Raw genomic sequence first — 20,237 nt, forward strand, 5'->3', positions numbered from 1 at the left:
AAAGGCAATGAGTGCTAGCCACTCATAGGGAGCATAGGGTGGGTAAGTCCTTTGCCATCCTAGGTTTCAAAAATTTGCTCACCATACAGACATGACAGTGATGTTAATCGTTTTGTCTAGCTCTCAGCACGAAAGCCAGGAAGTGAATTTCCCAAAATGTCCCTTCAGTAAATAAATGAAAGTTTGGTGAAGTGTACAGTAAATGGCTTTATGCTAAGCTAAGTTCACAAGCTGCTGTAGCCCCATATTAACCATAGCCTACAAACATGAGAGTGGCATCAATCTTCTCAAATAACTCATCAAAAAAGCTATTAAGCAACCCAGTCACCAGATATATGCTGACAATGTGCACCTCTGGAAACCATGAATGTTACATTTGTACATTATTATATAGCAGCCACGTTGAAACTTTACGTTTCAATAATTTTGAAGTTAATATGTGGTTAGGTTTAGGAACAAAAACAACTTGGTTAGGGTTAGGGTTAGGGAAAGATCCAATTTTGGCTTAAAATACCCTGTTTCAGTGGCACAATCCCGGATGGAGACGCAGTAAGGTCTCAGTTAAAAACAGCCGCTGTCTGTGGCTCTATCCCTGGTGGAAAAACAGCATCAGGTTGCCAACAAAACAACTGGTTTTGTTGTTTGTTCATCATAAGCAGTGGTCTGCAGCCTGGTAGGCGTCTTGCCTAAGTGTCATGGCATCCAGCATCCCCTCCTCCTTCACATGTCAAAGTCAGCTCATAAATATGTAATGATATAAAATTTTAAACTACCTCTCAAACCGCTAACATCCACAAAATAGGCATGTACATGTTTTCCAAACAATAAAGTGTATTGTGAACAACTAATACAACCCAAAAACCACACAACGCCCCCAAAAAAATCAGAAATAAAATCCCACATCCAGTTAAATGCTGTTGGTGTAGAGTCTGTGCACTCTGTCTACACTGCTTTTAACTGAATGCCAATATACATGCAGTATCAGACCTATTTACTATTTGGGCTGATATTTTCCTTTGAAGCTGATATAACAGTAAAATCAGGTCAGATCTCCAGGCTCCGCTCACACAAGTGGAAGTACAACACCAACACAGTCTCTCCCCGAGAAAGAAATATTCTGCCACATCTGCTATACAGCATGACTGTAAACAATATATGGTTTCTAAAGTCTCAGCACCGAGGTCTTATTTCACTCGCTGGCTCAGACTCGTCCCGGTTCTTTACAGCCTGCTAGATCTCCACCAGCACCGCTGAGAGACGGAGAAGCACTCCACTGGGAAATTTTTTTCTTACAGTGTTTGTTGTCCCTGATCACAGACATGATGCATGCATCTATAGGAGGCGAAGCAATTCAGCCGGCACCATAAACATGTCTCATTGGAAGGAATAACTAGCACCTAAATTTGGACAGCAATCAGGAAGTGCTTTTCATGAATTGAAAACAGTCCAAAAACCCAAACATGCTCGATTCAGTGGGTTTAATCTTGTATTGATCATGAATTTGCAGAGCCGAAGTGGGGCGTAACAAAGTCTTGATTTGCTGTGCTGTGCTAATAGGTTTTGATTACAAGCCTTTATATGTCTCTTTGATAAAACAGATTTATGTCCCCTGCTGCTTTGAAGTCTCCACTCGGGCACGCACCCCAGTTACTGTGAAACAGAACTGAAGGTTACAGCGAGCAGTCATGAATTAATAAAACTGCCTCAGAGATACTGAAAAGTTAAGTTTCTGGACTTTGACATGGTCAGCGGGCAGGGAAGCAGACAGACAGAAAGACAGGCCATAGCTTTTCTCAGTCGAGGTACTTCTCTCAGTAATGTGCTGCCTAGTGAAGCAAAGTGTACTGTATATATCTGTCATCCCCTACTGCTACATCTGTAGTTACATAAGCCACTGCAGTCATTTCTTTTGCCACTTGTTTACAGAAATCCATAACAACCAGGAAATGATCACACATTTGACATTTTCTGGTCTTCCTAAGCTGAAGGCATCTTCTCTATTGCTTGTTTTCACATCTAACAGGCACAGTGCAACATTACAATCATTTTGAGTCATGTTTGTGGCCACCTACCAAATGTTAATCCAATTTTCATTTAGCTCTGCTTTGGTCTCCACCATCTCCTGAGAGAAGTCTTTCTAGAGCTTAGATCGGGCCCAAAAAATGGAGCCTGACCCGGCCCGAGCCCGTGCATGTTGTGTCCGGGACCGGCCCGGCCCGTCCAATTAACTGTAATTATGGGCCCGAGCCTGATTTAAACCCGGCATTTTTCAATAAGTTGGCTGTTATAATTAAGAGTGCCTGGGCACCACAGTGAGCGTGTTAGTGCCACGGAAGTCCTGCGAGTGTACTCGCAGGCGCTTGACTGTCCACACAGGCAGCACATTTCTCCTGCGCTCTCCGCGCCGGTTAAACATCGACTCCACTCGTCTGTTCCCGTCAGTACTCGTTTTTTCACTTCAACAGGTCATTTTAAACAAAAACCACAATTCTTGACATTTGAATAAGATCTTGACTTTACATGTGTCATACAAAGTGTGGTTTAATTTTACTTTTTATAATACATAGCCTTAACATTTCATTATCAAATCATAGCTTTAAAAAAAAAAAAAAAAAAAAAAGTCATATCTGACCGGGCCCGGCCTGGGCCCGTCAGAGGGGGGCGAGGATCCCGGCCCGAAACGGCTTAGGCCCACAGGCCAGGTCAGGCCGGGCTCAGGCTCGGGCAGAGAATCTAAGCTCTAATCCACCCATGCACAGAGCCGAGTGGATCTGTGTTGGATAACATATCTCTGCAGCTTCAACACTACAAGCAACCCCCTTTACATCACACATAGTCATTTGAGCCTCTGTTCATGAAGACATATTGATTAGTGCAGCCATAAAAAGCCAAGAGGAGTAGTTGTTACTTTTCTTTCATCCATAACCTTGGGTTTATAGGACAGACAATACTAACAAACAAGTGCCATACCAAAAAAAATCTAAAAAATATTCAGTCATAAATACAGAAACTAAGCTGTCCTTCATCCTTCGGCACCAATCCATCATCTGTAAGTAATGACAGCGGGGAACGCCTTCAGTTAAAAGCCATAACTTATTAATCCTTCACAGGAAAAATGTTATTCTCAGCCCCTGGTCAGGGCCCTGTGTCGATCGGAGGTTAAATTCCTGCTCAAGGACACCTCAGCTACAGGTCTGCAAAATATCTATAGATAATAACATCTCACCTCTGGTTACTGCCTACACTCCGCAGAGGGCTGAATGTTTCTCCTATCATCTGATCTGTAGCTTTTCACTTTCACTATCTCATATGCCAAACTATAGTACTACCTGATGAAACCAGCAGCACAGTTGATTTGGCATTCAATTGTTTCATTTTCTTTACAGGAAGCATCACATATAGCACTACACAGGAGTAAATTCTGCATTTACTGGTGGCTACTTGTTAATGGATTTATACTCATTTTGCGTATCAAAATTTTGTGTACGAGTGTTTATGACTGGAAACAACAGTGAAATGTTTATGGTAATGAAAGATTAATCCTCCCAGTTTTACAGTGTGGTTCACTGATGTGTTTTCAATAGTTTTTGGACAACAATGGAGCTCTATGGTGCAGAGGAAGAAGATAATATCAGGCTTTGGCTGCAGAGACAATACTTGTTTGTAGGATCTACTTCTCATGGGATCTGTTTGCAGTAAGAAACATAAAACATCACCAGACTGAAGTATGCTTCATTAGAACTTCCTAACGCAGTAATACTCAGCGTATGGCTCACAGGCAAACCAAGTGTCACTGAGTTATCGGATGTGGAAACACCCTCCCTCCACACCTCTTCAACACTGGGTTGGGGAAGAAGAGGGGGGCTGCATCTGCCAACTATTATAAGGCCATGTTTACACAAAAATGATCCACTGAAAACAGAATTGTTTCTCATTTTCGTTTTGAAAAAAGTTCTGCGTTTAGACGACAACGTTTTAATAACAATCGCCGTACACACGTATCCGCAAAAATGACCAAAAACACTGCAGTATACACGTCAGGCCAGTAGTTGGCGGTGTGACGCTTACACTTCCTTCTACATGGCGGCAATGTATAAACAAACAAAATGGCAACCGCACAAACGTTTGTCTGGACGGACGACGTCCTGTTGACCCTGTTTCTAGGTGTGACACAATCTTTTAGCAGATGTGATTGGTTGTCAGAGAGCCTGCAAGGTGTGGACACCCAGTGAAAATGAAATGCACTGCTGACTGTTGAGACAGACCAAAGTCATCACTGCTGCAGTGTTGCATTTTTCCAGCTGTCCAAATATGTTGTTGTTGTGATCATTTTATTTCTGGTGCTCTAGTGTTATTGGGAAATGTGTGCGTACCCCTAATGAGATCAACCACACATATTATCCCTGCATGATCTAATCTGTAGCATTTCATTTACTCACTGTCATCCAGCACTTGGGGAATATTTCTCTGACCTCTTTGTGCTGCCACCATTTTCTCCTCTGCTTCAGAAACTCTCCCCTCCTCCCTGATCCTAATAGTTTTTCACCTTAGGAGCTCTTTTAAGGGCTAAGATGCTCTGTGAATGACTTTTATCTTTACGAAGACCTAGCCTCAACTTCAAGGAGAAATTCTAAGAAAATGTCGCAATTCTAAGACTTTATTTTAGAATTTCATCACGAGGAACGACTCTTCATACTAGGACGCTTTGTGAATACGGCCCCTGACATTCAGATCCACTATATGCAACATGACTGTCCACATTTTCAGATTCAGATTCAGATTCAGAATACTTTATTAATCCCCGGGGGGAAATTGTTTTTGTTCCAATGCTCCGTGCAAAGCAGAAATAGAAATAGAGCATGAATGGAAATAAGAGATAAAGATGAAGATATAAATAAGATACTAAAATAGACAATGAAATAAATAAAATAAAATATTAAAGTAGACATTAAAATAAAATAAAATAAAATATTAAAGTAGACATTAAAATAAAATAAAATAAAATATTAAAGTAGACAATAAAATAAAATAAATAATAAAATAGTAAAGTAGACAATCTGAAATATATACAATATACAATGAAATGGTTGTAGCGTTATAAATGAAATAAGAATGAGTAATTATATTGTGTGTTTTGTTTTATAAAAAGCCAAATGAGTCCGATCATCAGAGGGAGGAGTTGTACAGTTTAATGGCCACAGGTAAGAATGACTTCCTGTGGCGCTCAGTGGTGCATTTAGGAGCAATCAGTCTCTGGCTGAAGGTGCTCCTCTGTTCGACCAGAGCGTTGTGGAGAGGGTGAGAGCCATGCTGAAGTATCGCCCGCACCTTTGACAGCATCCTCCTGTCTGACACTGCTGTCAAAGGGTCCAGCTCCACCCCCACAACGTCACTGGCCTTTCTGATCAGCTTGTTGAGTCTGTTGGCATCGGCTACTCTCAGTCTGCTGCCCCAGCACACCACAACAAACAGAATAGCACTGGCCACCACAGACTCATAAAACATCCTCAGCATAGTCCAGCAGATGTTAAAGGAGCGGAGCCTCCTCAGAAAATAGAGGCGGCTCTGTCCCTTCTTGTAAAGGACTTCAGTGTTCTTAGTCCAGTCCAGTTTATTGTCAATAATGTGTGCAGAGGTATGAAAAACGTCAGGATATTAACTTCTCTATGTAGCTCATTTTCTTTATTCTTACCTTTCAGGAGAGACTGCCTGAAAACGTGTGCGTCATCCCCATCTTTAAGATATCTGTATACCTATGTCCATCATTTTTCACTTTGCACTCAGAACAACTAAAAAAACATTTGATTTTTGACAAGGCCAATCACTCGAACGACCTTTATGCTTTAACAATCCACTGAAATAAATAATGCCTTTCAACCTAAGAGACAGGGTTGTAATGCTTAAGATCGGTCTAGGTCTCAAGACCACATTTTGAAGGTCTCTCGGACTCAACTGCACTTTTACTTGGTCTTGCTTCTGTATTAGCTATACTGCCTGTTCGAAAAGGGGGGTTGAATAGAATGGTTAAGTGTTTGGATTTGTTTGCTCAGAGAAAACAAAGGAACATTCCGCAGTTAATTAAGAATCTTTTGTTTTCTGTGGGTGTTTTGTGGGAATGTGGATCCTTTAGGTTAATTTGAGGAGTGTCTGGTTTGCATGTTTTATATTTAATCATAAGTGTGTCCTGCAGTGTGAGACTGGCACAGGTCTTGGTCTTTGTCTTGACCTGGTCTCACCCCCTCAAAGTCTTTGTCTTGTCTCAGTCTCAATACACTCTGGTCTTGGTCATGACATGATCCTAGTTTAGGTGGTCTTGACTACAGCTCTGCTATGAGAGCTGAAATGTTTCAGTTTATGGTTTCCATTCAGAGAAAAGCCTCAATATTATATTGGATTTCACCGTGTGTGCAGGAAATAAAGACTCTCTGTGAAACATCAATTGACTTGCATCAATTCTAAACCAGGTTTATATCTGACATAGCACTTTGCCAGCTTGCTGTGCCGAGGTTTCAGAACCACATGTGAACCCCCATGGTGAGCTGCGTGCAGGCTGCATAAATATTTTGATACAAAGTGCCCTAAAATTTTAATGGTGCAAGTATTGCTCTTCAAAACAAGTTTAATCTTTAAATAGAATTGATGTGCTCATGATTGGAACCTCACTTCCTACAACGGTTGCATTAAGATGCCAACGGTGCCGCATAGAAATTTGTGAATTGATCTGCGAGGAATGCTTGATTTATTACAATCCCCAAGGTGGTTTATATTAGACAGGTGCAAAACATGTTTTCTAAATGGGCAGACTCAGCTTCATTCAGATAATTTCATAAATCAAACTCATGTACAAACTGAAAAATGATCTTAAGATGCCATTAAAAATTCATTAGAGTGTCCAGGTTTTATAAATGAGGGTCCAGGTAATTCCTGCGCATCATATCAGCTCTCAGAACATGAAATCAGTTTATGAAATTAAAAGTTGAATGCTCCTATTGATAAATTATTTTGTGTTCAGTCTAGCAGGTTGATAGAATCACTTAAAGAGTAACTTCGGAGATAGAAGAGATGCTTACTTTGATGGAGAAGCAGGATCATGTGACCGTCACCCTGCTGTCACCTTGTTCACCTGGCACTGCGACTTCCTTTTATTCTTCTCAGCGTCGTCAAACTTCTTGGTTCATCATCTGACCCTGATGATCTGTGGATGGTAACATCAACAACTTTAGTGTGCTGCTGCCTGCTGTGCCTTTGGCAGGGCTTTATCTCAAACATCTTTTCTCTCCTTCAGAAAAGGCAGTCTGTTTAATTTAGCTGCTTTAGATCTGATTTGATATCCAATAATGTTGTGGTTATGGTGTTAAGCCAGTGGGTGCAAGGCATTGACCCAACTGCAGTCAGTTCAGCCAGACAGGAAAAGTTCAGTGAATTAATGAAGAAGTAGAGATACAGAAGCTCACAGGCAGGTATGGCTTTCAGATTTTAGGGTTCAGGTTCAGCTGACTGGAAAGCAAGGCACGAAGCAACACTGACAATCTGGCAGGGAGTGAGTGGAAGCTGGTAATATACTGCAGGGCTGATGAGGGAAAGTGGAAACAGGTGAGCAGGTGAATGAGAGTGAGAGAGACTGGGAGAGATATATGATCGGTGTGCACTGTGATTTGCTTTTTTAGGAGCTACATACAAAGACTTGCACAGCATAGCTGCGTCCCGTCGGGATTCCGCACGTAAATTATAAACAGGTTTTGGAGTGTGTTCACATTGGATAAATGACAAAAAGTATACTCAAACAAGACTTGGCACAGGAACAGGCTCTGTGAGGCTGTACTCTGAGGCAAGAGCTTGCAATGGCTATGGTAACATGAAAACTAATATTCCACTTTTATTCCAAATATAACAATATTCTGAATTTGAAACAGGTCATGTAAACAGCATTTTCTATTTAAGGATTCTGAATTTAGCATTTTCTGATTAAGACATTTGGGGTATGCTGGTATTATTCAGGTTTTAACAGCATTATTGGGACATGTATGCAGCCAATTTGGAATAGGCCTCTGAGATAAGTTTTTACCACAGTTTGCGACACGGTTACAGTCAGCTCTGTGGATGGTCATGGATACATGACACAGTTTGCAGGACTGGGATAGAGATGACTGCCCAAAAGAAAAACTCATGTTTCTGGTCTGAAGAAGAAACACATCTACTTTTAAACATTATAACCTGACTTGGCTATCAACAGATTTTTTGATGTGAGCAAATATCGCGACGCCAACCTTTTCAAGAAGGCGGCTGAAGGAATGACAGAGGGAGGCTGTGTTCACACGGTCCAACAAGTCTGATGCTGGAAGGAAACTGTAAAAAAAAAAATCCTATTTTGATGCAAAGACGCAAAATGACAAGCAGCTTTAGCTGTTCTACTTTTCTTTATTTCGATGTGATAAACAACATGTAAGCGCATGTTAATCGGAGTGTGCACGACTGCATGTAAACAGAATTATTAGTGGAAAATTAATTTTCATTAAGCATTTAAACAGATTAGTAGGAATATTATTGAATATATAAGGGCAAAAACCTGACAATTTTTTGCATATAAATGTACTCATTCTCAGTGCTAATGTTTACCATGTACCATGGTATGATGTTAATCATTGCAACAATTGCTTTTTAGTTTAGTTTATTTTTGGAGGGACAGTGCAAATTCATAGATACACCAAGTATAAAAATGCCAGAATTAGCCAAAAGGCTATTTTTCGTCTGTAGTCCCTTGGGCAAGATGTTACACAAGGCTACCTAAAATACAACAAAGCACAATAAACAAAACAGCACAAAAAAGACAAAGAAAACAGGGCATACAGTTGAAAAGACTTCTTTGAACATGTCAACAAGAAATTATTTTGATATGATTTCACAAGAAGACAATGATCATCAAATGTTTGATTCAGTGGTAAAAACCTGAGGCAAAATTGATGCAATATAAAAGGACATATAATTTTTAAAAGCACTAGAGACAGTAGTGACATATTTCCATATAGAACACCAACTGAACACCAGCAGGACATATTGTTAGCTGCAGCAGAAAAGAGATTAGTACTTACATTTGTACGTATTAATCATCCATCGTTTCAACTGATCACTGAAAGATCTATAAGTGTTAAGTTCTCTGATATGAATTGGAATTGCATTCCACTTTTTGAATCTCTTACAGACCAGGCTGACTGGCTGAAAGCACTTTTCTTCAATGAAATAGTGCAATCTCCTCTTATGGAACCCAGAGTGTTTGTCCTGCTGATATAGGCCACAAGTGGTGGTGGAGCTAAGCCACAGGAGACTTTGTATATCAAACACAAGTTTGCATATTTTATAAAGTCATCCCTGCTTAAAGTCGACTTCCTGACTTTGCAGGATCCAATAGGCAGAGAAGGTAAGGACATCAGGAAACTGCCAACACAAGCTGAGGAATTTGGGCCTCAGCCTACATAAGTGGCTTCATCTCTTACCTTTCTTTTGTGGCTATAGTTTTGTGTATTGTTTGCCCGGCCGTCATACATACTGCACTCATCCATGTTCCTTGTTTGCCATCTTAGTTTAGTGTGTTCGGATAACATAAGTTTATTAGCAATTAACACAAAGTGCAACTGAGGCTGACGAGAATGTCATTAATTTTGAGCTTTGCAGGAATTTGCACATACACTTAAAGGTCTTGTCTAGTGTGTAGGATTTAGTGGCATCTAGTGGTGAAGTTGCAAATTGCAACCAACTGAAACATCTCTCGTGTGCCAAGTGTGCAGGAGAACTACGGTGGCTGATGTGAAAATATGAATGGTCCTATCCAGAGCCAGTGTTTGGTTTGTCATGGCGGACTCCATGGAAAAGGACCTGCTCTCTATGTTTATAAACAGCTCTTTTTAATGTCACAAAAACATAATCATTCTTAGTTTCAGGTGATTATACACTAATGAAAACACAGTTATGAATATTATATTTCATTTCAGCCAGTATGTCCCCTTAAATCCTACACACTGGACCTTAAAGTATTGGGCACACTACAATTTTGAGACAGAGGAAGTCCACAGTTATTTCAATTCACCCTGAGAGGGACAAATCTCCATCCAATAACTGTTGAGACATTTCACCAAAAAACACAAAAGTGAACCTCATGAAAAGGAAAATTCAGAGCATCACCAGAGAGAGAGGTCTGGACCAACACACAACGCTGCGAGCATGCCCGAAAAGACAGTATTCATAGGCTCCTAAAAAGCACCAGATTTTGGAGGTTATTGTTGATTCTCCCACAAAGAGATGCACAAAGGAAATGAAAGAGCGGCTCACAGCTGGAAAAAATCTAATTGTGGATGATTGTGAAACAGCTCAAATAACACCCCAGAAAACACAAAAATAACCATTTTGGAAAAACTGTCTCGATGTCAAGTTAACTGACAGTGGCAATCTAATGTTGAAACATGATTGTATTTGCACAGTGCGTGTACTGAATCGTCCCCTGGTAGCATAAAACAGTAAAGTGTGTGCATTTCTTGTATAACTGAAGAAAAAACAGTTTAAGATTACTGTATACAATTGGTATGCAGGATGGAACTGGGACACAGCTTGTGTCTCGCGCAGGAGAAGCTGTGCTGAGTCCAGGAGAAACTGGACACAAATGATGTGTAACTGAGGTAACCGGAGAGAAAAAGGAAAGACGGGAGGACAGGGAGTGTGTGGAGGATTACTTTCAGCCTTGCCAAGTGGCCAGTGCTGAGCTTGATACTCGAGACATTATGATTGTCTGGGGAACTATTTAAAAGAGCCAGACAAGGAGCAGACACTGCATGAAGAGGTGCAGACAGAATTACAGTAGTTTTATGTGATGTACAAGGTAAAAGCTGTAAGGTTATACAGTAGAACTGCAAAGTAGGAAAACGGGGTAAAGGGCAACAGCACAACTTATCTGAGATCCAGACAGCCAGAATCCTCAAATATCAAACCCCCACGTCATCATAGTTTAAGTGAGAAAGACCAGGTGGACAAAGGAAATAAAAATGTCTCTGTTTTTGTCCAAGTAAGGGCTCCGTCTGCTCTGTGCTGCAATATTACGGGGCCGGGGCCGTTGGTGCGTGTCTCCACCGCAGGAACTACCCCCGAAGGACAGAGTTCTGGAACTTTTACAGGGGCTAAACAAGTCCCTGCCTCGGAGTAGGTACTCAGAACGGCCCCAAAAAACTCCTGGCTGGGGCTTGGGGTTTAGTGCTGATTGGATATACTCAAGGCGGGATGTGACGTCAACAGAAAGCGACAAAATAGCCAGCATTTTTAAAACTCAGCAGACTCTCATTCATAGCTTCCACCGCCATGTAAACGAAGAGACACGCCAGAAACCCAGCAACCACCTCAGCTCCTTCCATTTTGATTATCGTCTTTCTTATGTCTGCTTTCTTCTTCTTACTTCTGCTTCATATTTCTTCTTCTTCTTTGTTGTTCTTCTTCTTTGTTTGTTTCTTTGCCGTGTCGCCCCGGTCAAAATGGTCGCTCAACGATTACGTCACATACAGAGCCCGGTAACTTTACAGGAACCTTCTTCCTACTCTCTTCCTCCTACTCTCTACTCTCTCTCCTACTCTCAGAGACACGGTGGTTAAGAGGGCCGAGCGAGAGGACATTCCTGTAAAGTTCCTGCCCCCCAAATAGTACCAGGAACTTCTTCAGTGGAAACGGGCCTATAGGTGATTTCTAAATGCCAAAATTGCAACCAATAAGTACGACGGCCTCTGGTGGCCAAAGTATTTATTACTACTGGGGCACTGGAGAAAGTAAGGCAAAGTCTGCTCAGGTGAATGAGTCCAACAAACACAGGACTTAATCCAGGAGACAGGTGTTCATGTCCCTTCTGAAACCAAAAGTCAAAGTATGTCCTATGAAGGTTGTGACGTACATCATGTCGCATTTGCCGTCTGTCACAATGTTACAGTAATAACAAATATACTTATGTTAAGACAAACCATCATCTTTTTGTAAACCTAACCAAGGGGTTTTGTTGCCTTAATCTAACCATGTAGTTTTGGTGCAACCATTTCACAAGGTTAATCAACCATGTTTAAAACCACGACCGTTCTTTCTGTTGTTCATCCGACAGGGTGCTAGTTTAGAAAAAGCTCCTGAGGGCCATTATAGAGGGTAACATACAACCTATGAGGTCATATGTGCTGACTTAATTGCATAAAACAAGCCAAACATTTTCAAACTTATGAAAAGAAACTCTAGATGGATATTTTCAGCTCGTTAATGGACGACCACGCAAAGTTATTAATGCTTTTACTGAAAGATTTGTACCTCATCCACCTCTGCGTTAGTATAAAATCATGTGTTGAGAGGCCATAATTAAGCTTGATTTCTCATCTGAAGAGCAAATCTCCAAAGCTATGACTCACCAGGCAATATCTTTTTGGCCACTGTCTTTATCTCGTGGGTTGTTTTGTTTGGGATATTTCTCGACCTTAAGAATGAGTCTCTCATCATCCAGTCTTTGTCCCCCAGGTGACAGCAACAGTGTTCTCTTTATTTGTCCATGGTGAGGAGGGGGGTCAAGCTGCCATGGGAGCAGAGAAAAAAGCTGCTACAGGAACTGGTATGTACAAGCAGAGAGTGAGTGGGGGAAAATGCATTTAATTACAGGGGTGACAAGGCTGGAAATAGGACAGTGGTGTAAAGTGACACAGGGCAGCGTGTCAGGGAGTGCCACCGGTGTGGGGTTGTACCTTGAAAATATTAGAGGCTTATTTCTCGACATGCAGGATTCACCACTGGTGTATTTTAACCAATCTTGTCAACTTGTGGGGTGGGGCTTTCCATGTCATTCGCATAACACACTGGTGAGGGTGTAGCTGCATATTGGCATTTTGCAAGTGAAGTTTCACCTTCATTTCAACATGTTGAAAGAGGAGCTGTTGATCTGACCAAGGATTGTCTTACATTTGCAGCACATCTAAACCATTTCAAGGCATAAAGGGACATTATCATGAAAAAAATCTAAATATATAATTCTGATGAACAGAGATGAGGTTTTATGGATTTAATCAATCCCTGGAGAGGAACTTCAACAATAGAAAATACTGTATTTATTTAGGCCTATCAATAAAAGTTACACCTTCAACAGTTCACAAAATCTGAATTAAAAAAACCCATAAATGAAAAAAAGTAGCACAACTTACCATTCCCTGGAGCCAGAGAACTTTAAATGAAACTTCCACAAGGTACTGAGACGCTTCCACAGGCAATTTGAATTGTAGAAAGACGAGAAATGGAAAACCAATCTTCCACAGCTGCACTGAAAAATAACTGCAGCAGGAGCAGTAAATCTCGAGCCATCAGCTGGCCTGTAAAAGTTACAACCACAGGCAATGCAGGCATGCACAGCTTAAAAGGACCTAATGAAAAAAACTAAAGTCTTAATAGCAACACAGACAGATGTAATTCTCCATCATAAGAGCACAAAAAGTAAAGTAACACTGACAGATGCTGTGACCACCTTCAGGGTCAAATGATTGTCTGGTTGGTTTTAATCATGTATGTAGCTTCGCCATGTGAGGAAGATTTTATCAGTGTCTGACTTTCTCCAAGAATAGAGTAGTTTTTCTTAAGAATATCAGCTAAATTGATTATTTAACATGTCAGAATTATTTCTATCTGGGGTTATAAGATTCGGGCAATACATTTAGCTTTATATATTATTCTGTATGTTTTTTGTTTTTTTTATTTATTTAAAAGGGACAATGTACAGCTCAAACATAAATGTCACCATTTGATGCACCGTACCAGATTATAGCTTCAAGCTAATTCGCATCTGTAGTCCCTTGGCAGGTCACAGTAAAAAATACAGTACAATAGCAAAACAGATAAAAACAGCATACAAGGATAGAAGAGCCTTTAAAGAGTGTATGGCATAAAATTAAGCTCAGTGGAATCTAACCTGTAAATCATATCAGAAATGAAAAACTACATTTTGCAAAAGTGATGTCAAAACCATGAACATGAAACTTTTTTTTACGATAATTTTTTTTTATCCCCACATTGTTCCACTGAGCTTAATTTGACTCCATAAACTATTCCTCCTTGGTAGAAGGGAATCTGGAAGGGAAGGGAGTCTGATATTGTGAGGTTCAGTCTGAGGAGATAAGTGGTGGCAATAAAATTATTTTAGTTCAGACTCTACTGTCCCACATGGGAAATTTATTTCTGGTACACCTGTTCAACTGCTCCTTAACACAAATAGCTAATCAGCCAATCACGTGGCAGCAACTCAGTGCATTTAGGCATGTAGACATGGTGAAGACGACCTGCTGAAGTTCAAACTGAGCATCAGAATGGGAAAGAAAAGTGATTTAAGTGACTTGGAATATGGCGTGGTTGTAGGTGCCAGATGGTCTGATCTGAGTATTTCAGAAACTTCTGATCTACTGGGATTTTCACACACAACCATCTCTAGGGTTTACAGAGGATGGTCCCAAAAGAGGAAACATCCAGTGAGCGGCAGTTCTCTGGGTGAAAATACCTTGTTGATGCCAGAGGTCAGAGGAGAATGGCCAGACTGGTTCAAGATGATAGAAAGGCAACAGTAACTTTAATAACCACTGGTTCCAACCAAGGTCTGCAGAAGACCATCTCTGAACCAACAACACGTCCAACCTTGAAGCAGATGGGCTACAGCAGCAGAAGACCACACCAGGTGCCACTCCTGTCAGCTAACAACAGGAAACTGAGGCTACAATTCACACAGACTCACCAAAACTGGACAATAGAAGATTGGAAAAACGTTGCCTGGTCTAATGAGTCTGGATTTCTGCTGCCACATTCAGATGGTAGGGTCAGACTTTGGTGTGAACAACATGAAAGCATGGATCCATCCTGCCTTGTATCAAGGGTTCAGGCTGCTGGTGGTGGTGTAATGGTGTGGGGGATATTTTCTTGGCACACTTTGGGCCCCTTAGTACCAACTGAGCATGGTTTAAACACCACAGCCTACCTGAGTATTGTTGCTGACCGTGTCCATCCCTTTATGACCACAGTGTACCCATCTTCTGATGGCTACTTCCAGCAGGATAACGCACCATGTCACTGTACTCCAATGGCCTCCACAGTCACCAGATCTCAGTCCAATAGAGCACCTTTGGGATGTGGTGGAACGGGAGATTCTCATCATGGATCTGCAGCTGACAAATCTGCAGCAACTGTGTGATGTCATCATGTCAATATGGACCAAAATCTCTGAGGAATGTTTCCAGCACCTTGTTGAATCTATGACACCAAGAATTAAGGCAGTTCTGAAGGCAAATGGGGAGGGATGACTGTTCCCCTCGTATTCTGACAGGTTTTACACCTCTATTTCACAACCGAGTACGAAACTGAACCCATTTCCTGTTAGCAATTTGCCAAAGCTGTCTGAACCCAGGAGAGTGTGTGTAATATATTGGTATTTTGAAGAAACTAATGCTGTGGGGAAAACATTAACTGAAATGCAGTAATCAGCAGTTAACATCTAAGTTCAGTCTGAGCATGTAAAAGGTTTGGAGGTTAGGAGGTGATGCATGCACACCAGGATAGCCACAGAACTGCAGAAGTAAAACCAGGTTCATACAACGGAATCAATTTTTGTTAATATTTTATAACCAAATGGGGCCACATGTACTTGTAAATTAGTTTAACCAAGGATCTTTTTATAGGGAATCTCAGTGGATATATGCTGACATGTTATTGATATAAAAGTCAGTATTGGCCTGTGTGTAGGATGGATTCTTGAGGGAAAATATGCCACTTGCAAAAATAAATACGTAATAAGTATGAAGGCTAGACAGAGTGTTTCTTTTACTGCGAAAAATTCCTGAACAGTCACTGATGATGTGATTGTTACTGCAGCAGGATACAGTGTCAAATCAGTTCCTCTGTTTTACAGAAGTTGGCCCAGAGTTTCCAAGTGTACTGGGTACATTTGACCACACTTGACATCAGACTCAAGGATTTGAAATCAAATAATACACAATAACCAGGTGTTTCCAAACCAGAGCACTTGCTTCCAGCACAAGCATTTCTTTACACTCTCCACCTCCAGCCATGACTGCATTACAGTCACAAACATCCACAGCACATTACAGTATAAGGGATAGAGACTGACAAGCAGTAACCTTGCTGACCTAGCACTTGTTCCCCTGGCCGTATTCACTCTGTCCTGAGCCAGATAACACATAAATATTTACACTCACCATTGGGAGTGGGAAAACTTTGTTTGAAAAAATGCTGAAAAATGAACAGCACAACAACAACTCAGCTTTTCTATCATCTTATCCAACATGGAAATCCTCTCAGTCCTGCGGCACTTTCTACAAATCTCAGAGAAGCTGCAACAACAAATACAACTAAAACCCAAGCGGCAGCCTCCAGGGCTGAAAACTGAAGCCAACAGGAAGTGCCAAAAAACTGCAGTTCCTTGAAAGGCCACTTGAGGCTGACTCCAAGACTGAGTCAGTCCCCACAGACCCCCATGTTAAATGCCCAACTTTACAGCAGACAGCCTGGTACAACAACAGTTTTATGCCACTGTTCAGGACGACTGTACAGGGGTAAACTTTTATACAACTCAATTGTTTCAGTTATATTAAGGCTAACGGTTAGTGATAAATAAAACTTCATTCATCCTATGGTGAAATGCATAAGTTACCCACGAGTATAGTATATATAGTAAAAAATTGGCTCCACCTTTATCAGCTTCAAAATTAGTGACGTTCACATAAACTCATCAGTAATTATTGTTCAATATAACAGCCTATATAATATTTTGAAATGGGCCATTTTGCATAATGAGTACTTTACTCATTGTTTTTTGAGTAGCCTACATTTTGATACTAATTTTTTTTTAATTGAATGCAGGTCTTTTATTTGTAATGAAGAATTTCTTTAGGTTACTGGTGTATTGGTAGTTTTACTTGAGTAAAAGATATGTATCCTTCTCCAACCACTGGTCCTCAGCATGGACTGTAAAAATAGTGGACGTAGCCACCGTGACGTCAGCCATTGGTTTGTGGACTGCCACGAGTTTGTCATTTTGGCCGTTGCCATCTTGGATTTCTGCATCCAGACATGGAAATATTTGGATAAGAGGGTTAGGCTGTGGATTTTACTGAGGGAGCCAGAGGACAACACGCACACCCACCTACACCGGCAACCCAACTGAACGCTACATCCGGCTTGCTGTGCTAAATCGCTGCCAACAAAGTTATCTTCCATAATTCGAGGTAAACGTTAGAGATAAGTATTTAAGTAATCTTAGTAACTTTGGTTAATTGCATACATGCCCACATTTGGCTAATATTACATATAGGAGGAGTAATGCTAACCTTGAGACATTATTGTAGCATTAACCGCAATTTTTACTTGTGCGGTTGACCCAACACCATAGCCTATGCACATGGCCTACGCCGTTGTTAGCTCCACACCTGCCACATCGACACAGATTTACAAGACACACTTGATTATCTCTGAATTTTGGTTTAAAAAGTGATAAGTAATACACTGATATTCAATATTCCTGAAAATAATGGTGTGACAAAAGTGTGCATTGCTGTTGCCCTTGTCAATGTAAAGCAAATTATTGTATAGGACATGAAATGAGCAGCATGTACCTAAACCAGAAGCCTTTAACTCAAGGCTTCATGTCTAACTACAGTTAGCTAGAATTCACAAATAGCTTGGCTGCTGTTTAAGAAGCTTAATTTGGCTCCATAACATGTGAGTGACCTTATGACAAAGATGACAAGTAGGACTTAGCTACTCAGTCAAGCACCTAACATTTTTATTATCGCAGGTTTTGAAACAAAACTGCCAAAAAACAATTTCACATTTTTGTGCTGAAAATAAATAATATTTCTTAAACCACCTTGAGTTGTAATCATCATTTAAATTATACTAAAAAAAATCCTACTAATACTACAATTTTTTGTTTTTCCCCCCAAATTCCCAAAGTCCTTCCCAACTTACAGGTAATGGTCTTAATACAGTTGACAATAGGGGTGTAAATCACCAGTTTTCATCATGATACGATACTATATCGATTCTTTGGACAACAATTAGATACTTGCTGATATTATAAAGTCTCCTATCATATGATTTTGATTCGATGAGATTCAGGGGCCTGTGATTGATATGCTACAATATTAAATGCCCATCTAACACATTATGTTGCAAAAGACTCTGCCACCCTTTTCTTTTTTGCTTTTGGCCATGAAAGATAAAAACAACACATAAATAAGTGCAGTAAAGTTTACTTTAAACTGACTACACTAACACACATGAAACAGCCCACAGGAAAAGTTAACCTTCAGGACTTTCTGTCAGAGAGCTTTTCATTTTAACCCAATCCTTCATCTTTTTCATAAAACTTTAGTACTATCTGGCTTAAAGCCCTGAAGGCAAACTTCTCCATACAGCCATAAAACATGAATTAACAACAACATATTCTGACAAGGTATCAAATTCAGCTCAGTAGTAACTGTCGAGGTTCATGGACAAAACAATAGTTTTTAGCTAGTCACACATTATTAGCTTTAGCATGTTTACATTGCATAAATTAGCTTAGCGGCTAGCAGACTTTCCCCCCTTTACTCATTACAAAATAAATTACATGTAATGTTTTTGTTTTTCGTACTTACCACTGGTTTGAGTCACTGTGTCTCCTGACAGAACAGTAAGGTTGAATTTCAGCCTGTATGCACATTTTTTTTCAGCAAAATATTGTCGAAACAGAGCGACTGATGTTGCTATAGTGAGAAGGGGGTCATCCCTATGTTTCCCGGATTCTATGTTCCCCACTTACCACCCAAAAAGGTTCTATGTTTCCCGGGTTCTATGTTCCCTGCTCAACCAAAAAGGGTTCTATGTTTCCCGCTTGGTTGAGCGGGGAACATAGAACCCGGAAAATATAGAACCTTCTTTGTGTAAGTGGGGAACATAGAACCCGGGAAACATAGATACGCTCCCGTGAGTTCCTGTTAGCAGAGTGACATGGCCATCCAGGTGGGTAACATTACCGGTTTTATTTTTATCTTGTAACGGCATTGTTTATATACGGCACATGTTTTGTATGTTGATCTATATTTTCACCAAAATCCCAAATATTTCCACACTGCTGATTTTTTCCCCTGCATAAATAACGTTACCCTCATCCCGTCTGTTTCTGGCTGTTTCCCATCTGCCTGCTGCGGTTTGACTATGATACAGACTTTCAAAGTAAAAGCCTATCCTACAGATGACGACATGAATCGATGTTTTTACTTGATGATACTGGATCATTGATCATTAAATCCATATATCGATCCAGATCAATGGATCGTTACATCCCTAGTTGACAATAGAGTTTTAACATCAAATGTGAGCCAGGGGGAGATTTGGAGGCTTTATTAGTAACTCTAACAAAATAATTTGGTTATAAATCTTTGTTTTAAATCTTTCTTTGTATTTTAGTAGCTCATTAGTCTCTAAACTACTAACCTAAAACACCAGTGGTTTGATATTTAAAGGTCCTCAGACATTAAGCACACAGAAATAAACATATTGCTGTGTATCAAGACTTTGTCAGTGGGTTATCTTTCATACATATATTTGGTTAATATGAACAAATTGCCTCATCCATATTGTAATTCATACACATAAATTATTTCAGTTTGTGTGTGACCTTTAGTGCAGATTATTTATGAGATCTTATCCTCAACAAGAACAGTTTATTCCTTCTTCATAGGGAGGGGGATGTTCACCATGACTGAAAAAATATTTAGCTTGATGAGTACCTCACACATCTACGGTGAACCACACACATACTGTGTCTCAATTCAGGGGCTGCAGCCTTTGAAGGACGCGGCCTTAGCGGGCAGTGTCGGCCACATCCTTTGAAGACCACATCAGCCATACTGAACGGTCTCTGAAATGGGATGGTCTAGTCTGCGAAGGATTTCCTGTTTGCATTACCAATTGTTCTCACTCTGACCTGTTGGCGTTCCTGTTACCTAGCAACTAGCTGCGCTTGACAAAAGACAGCGTAAGCTAGTAGGTTAGTTAGCCCTAAATCATGGACCCAGAGATTGTTATTATATATTTCTAATATAATACTTGAGGAGATGATTCACCCCCGGAGACACTGCTGTTTGATATATTTCAGGCTGATGGACCGTTTTCAGGTAAACTTATTCAATTAAGATTGTTTAAGCTGT

At 40.5% G+C, this 20,237-nt stretch overlaps 1 long non-coding RNA gene across 1 annotated transcript in view; it reads right to left on the reverse strand.

Moving 5' to 3' along the window:
• The window catches only part of LOC117259621 (uncharacterized), a 46,594-nt gene extending 39,073 nt beyond the window's left edge, over positions 1-7,521 (reverse strand). The window contains exons 1-2 of the long non-coding RNA XR_004501859.2: positions 7,455-7,521; positions 7,071-7,195 (exon numbers count right to left, since the gene is read on the reverse strand). This is a non-coding gene — a long non-coding RNA (uncharacterized LOC117259621). The remainder of the gene's footprint in view (positions 1-7,070; positions 7,196-7,454) is intronic.
• Positions 7,522-20,237: the final 12,716 nt, after the last annotated feature.

This window comes from Epinephelus lanceolatus, chromosome 2, assembly GCF_041903045.1.
Source record: "Epinephelus lanceolatus isolate andai-2023 chromosome 2, ASM4190304v1, whole genome shotgun sequence".
Lineage (NCBI taxonomy): Eukaryota > Metazoa > Chordata > Actinopteri > Perciformes > Serranidae > Epinephelus > Epinephelus lanceolatus.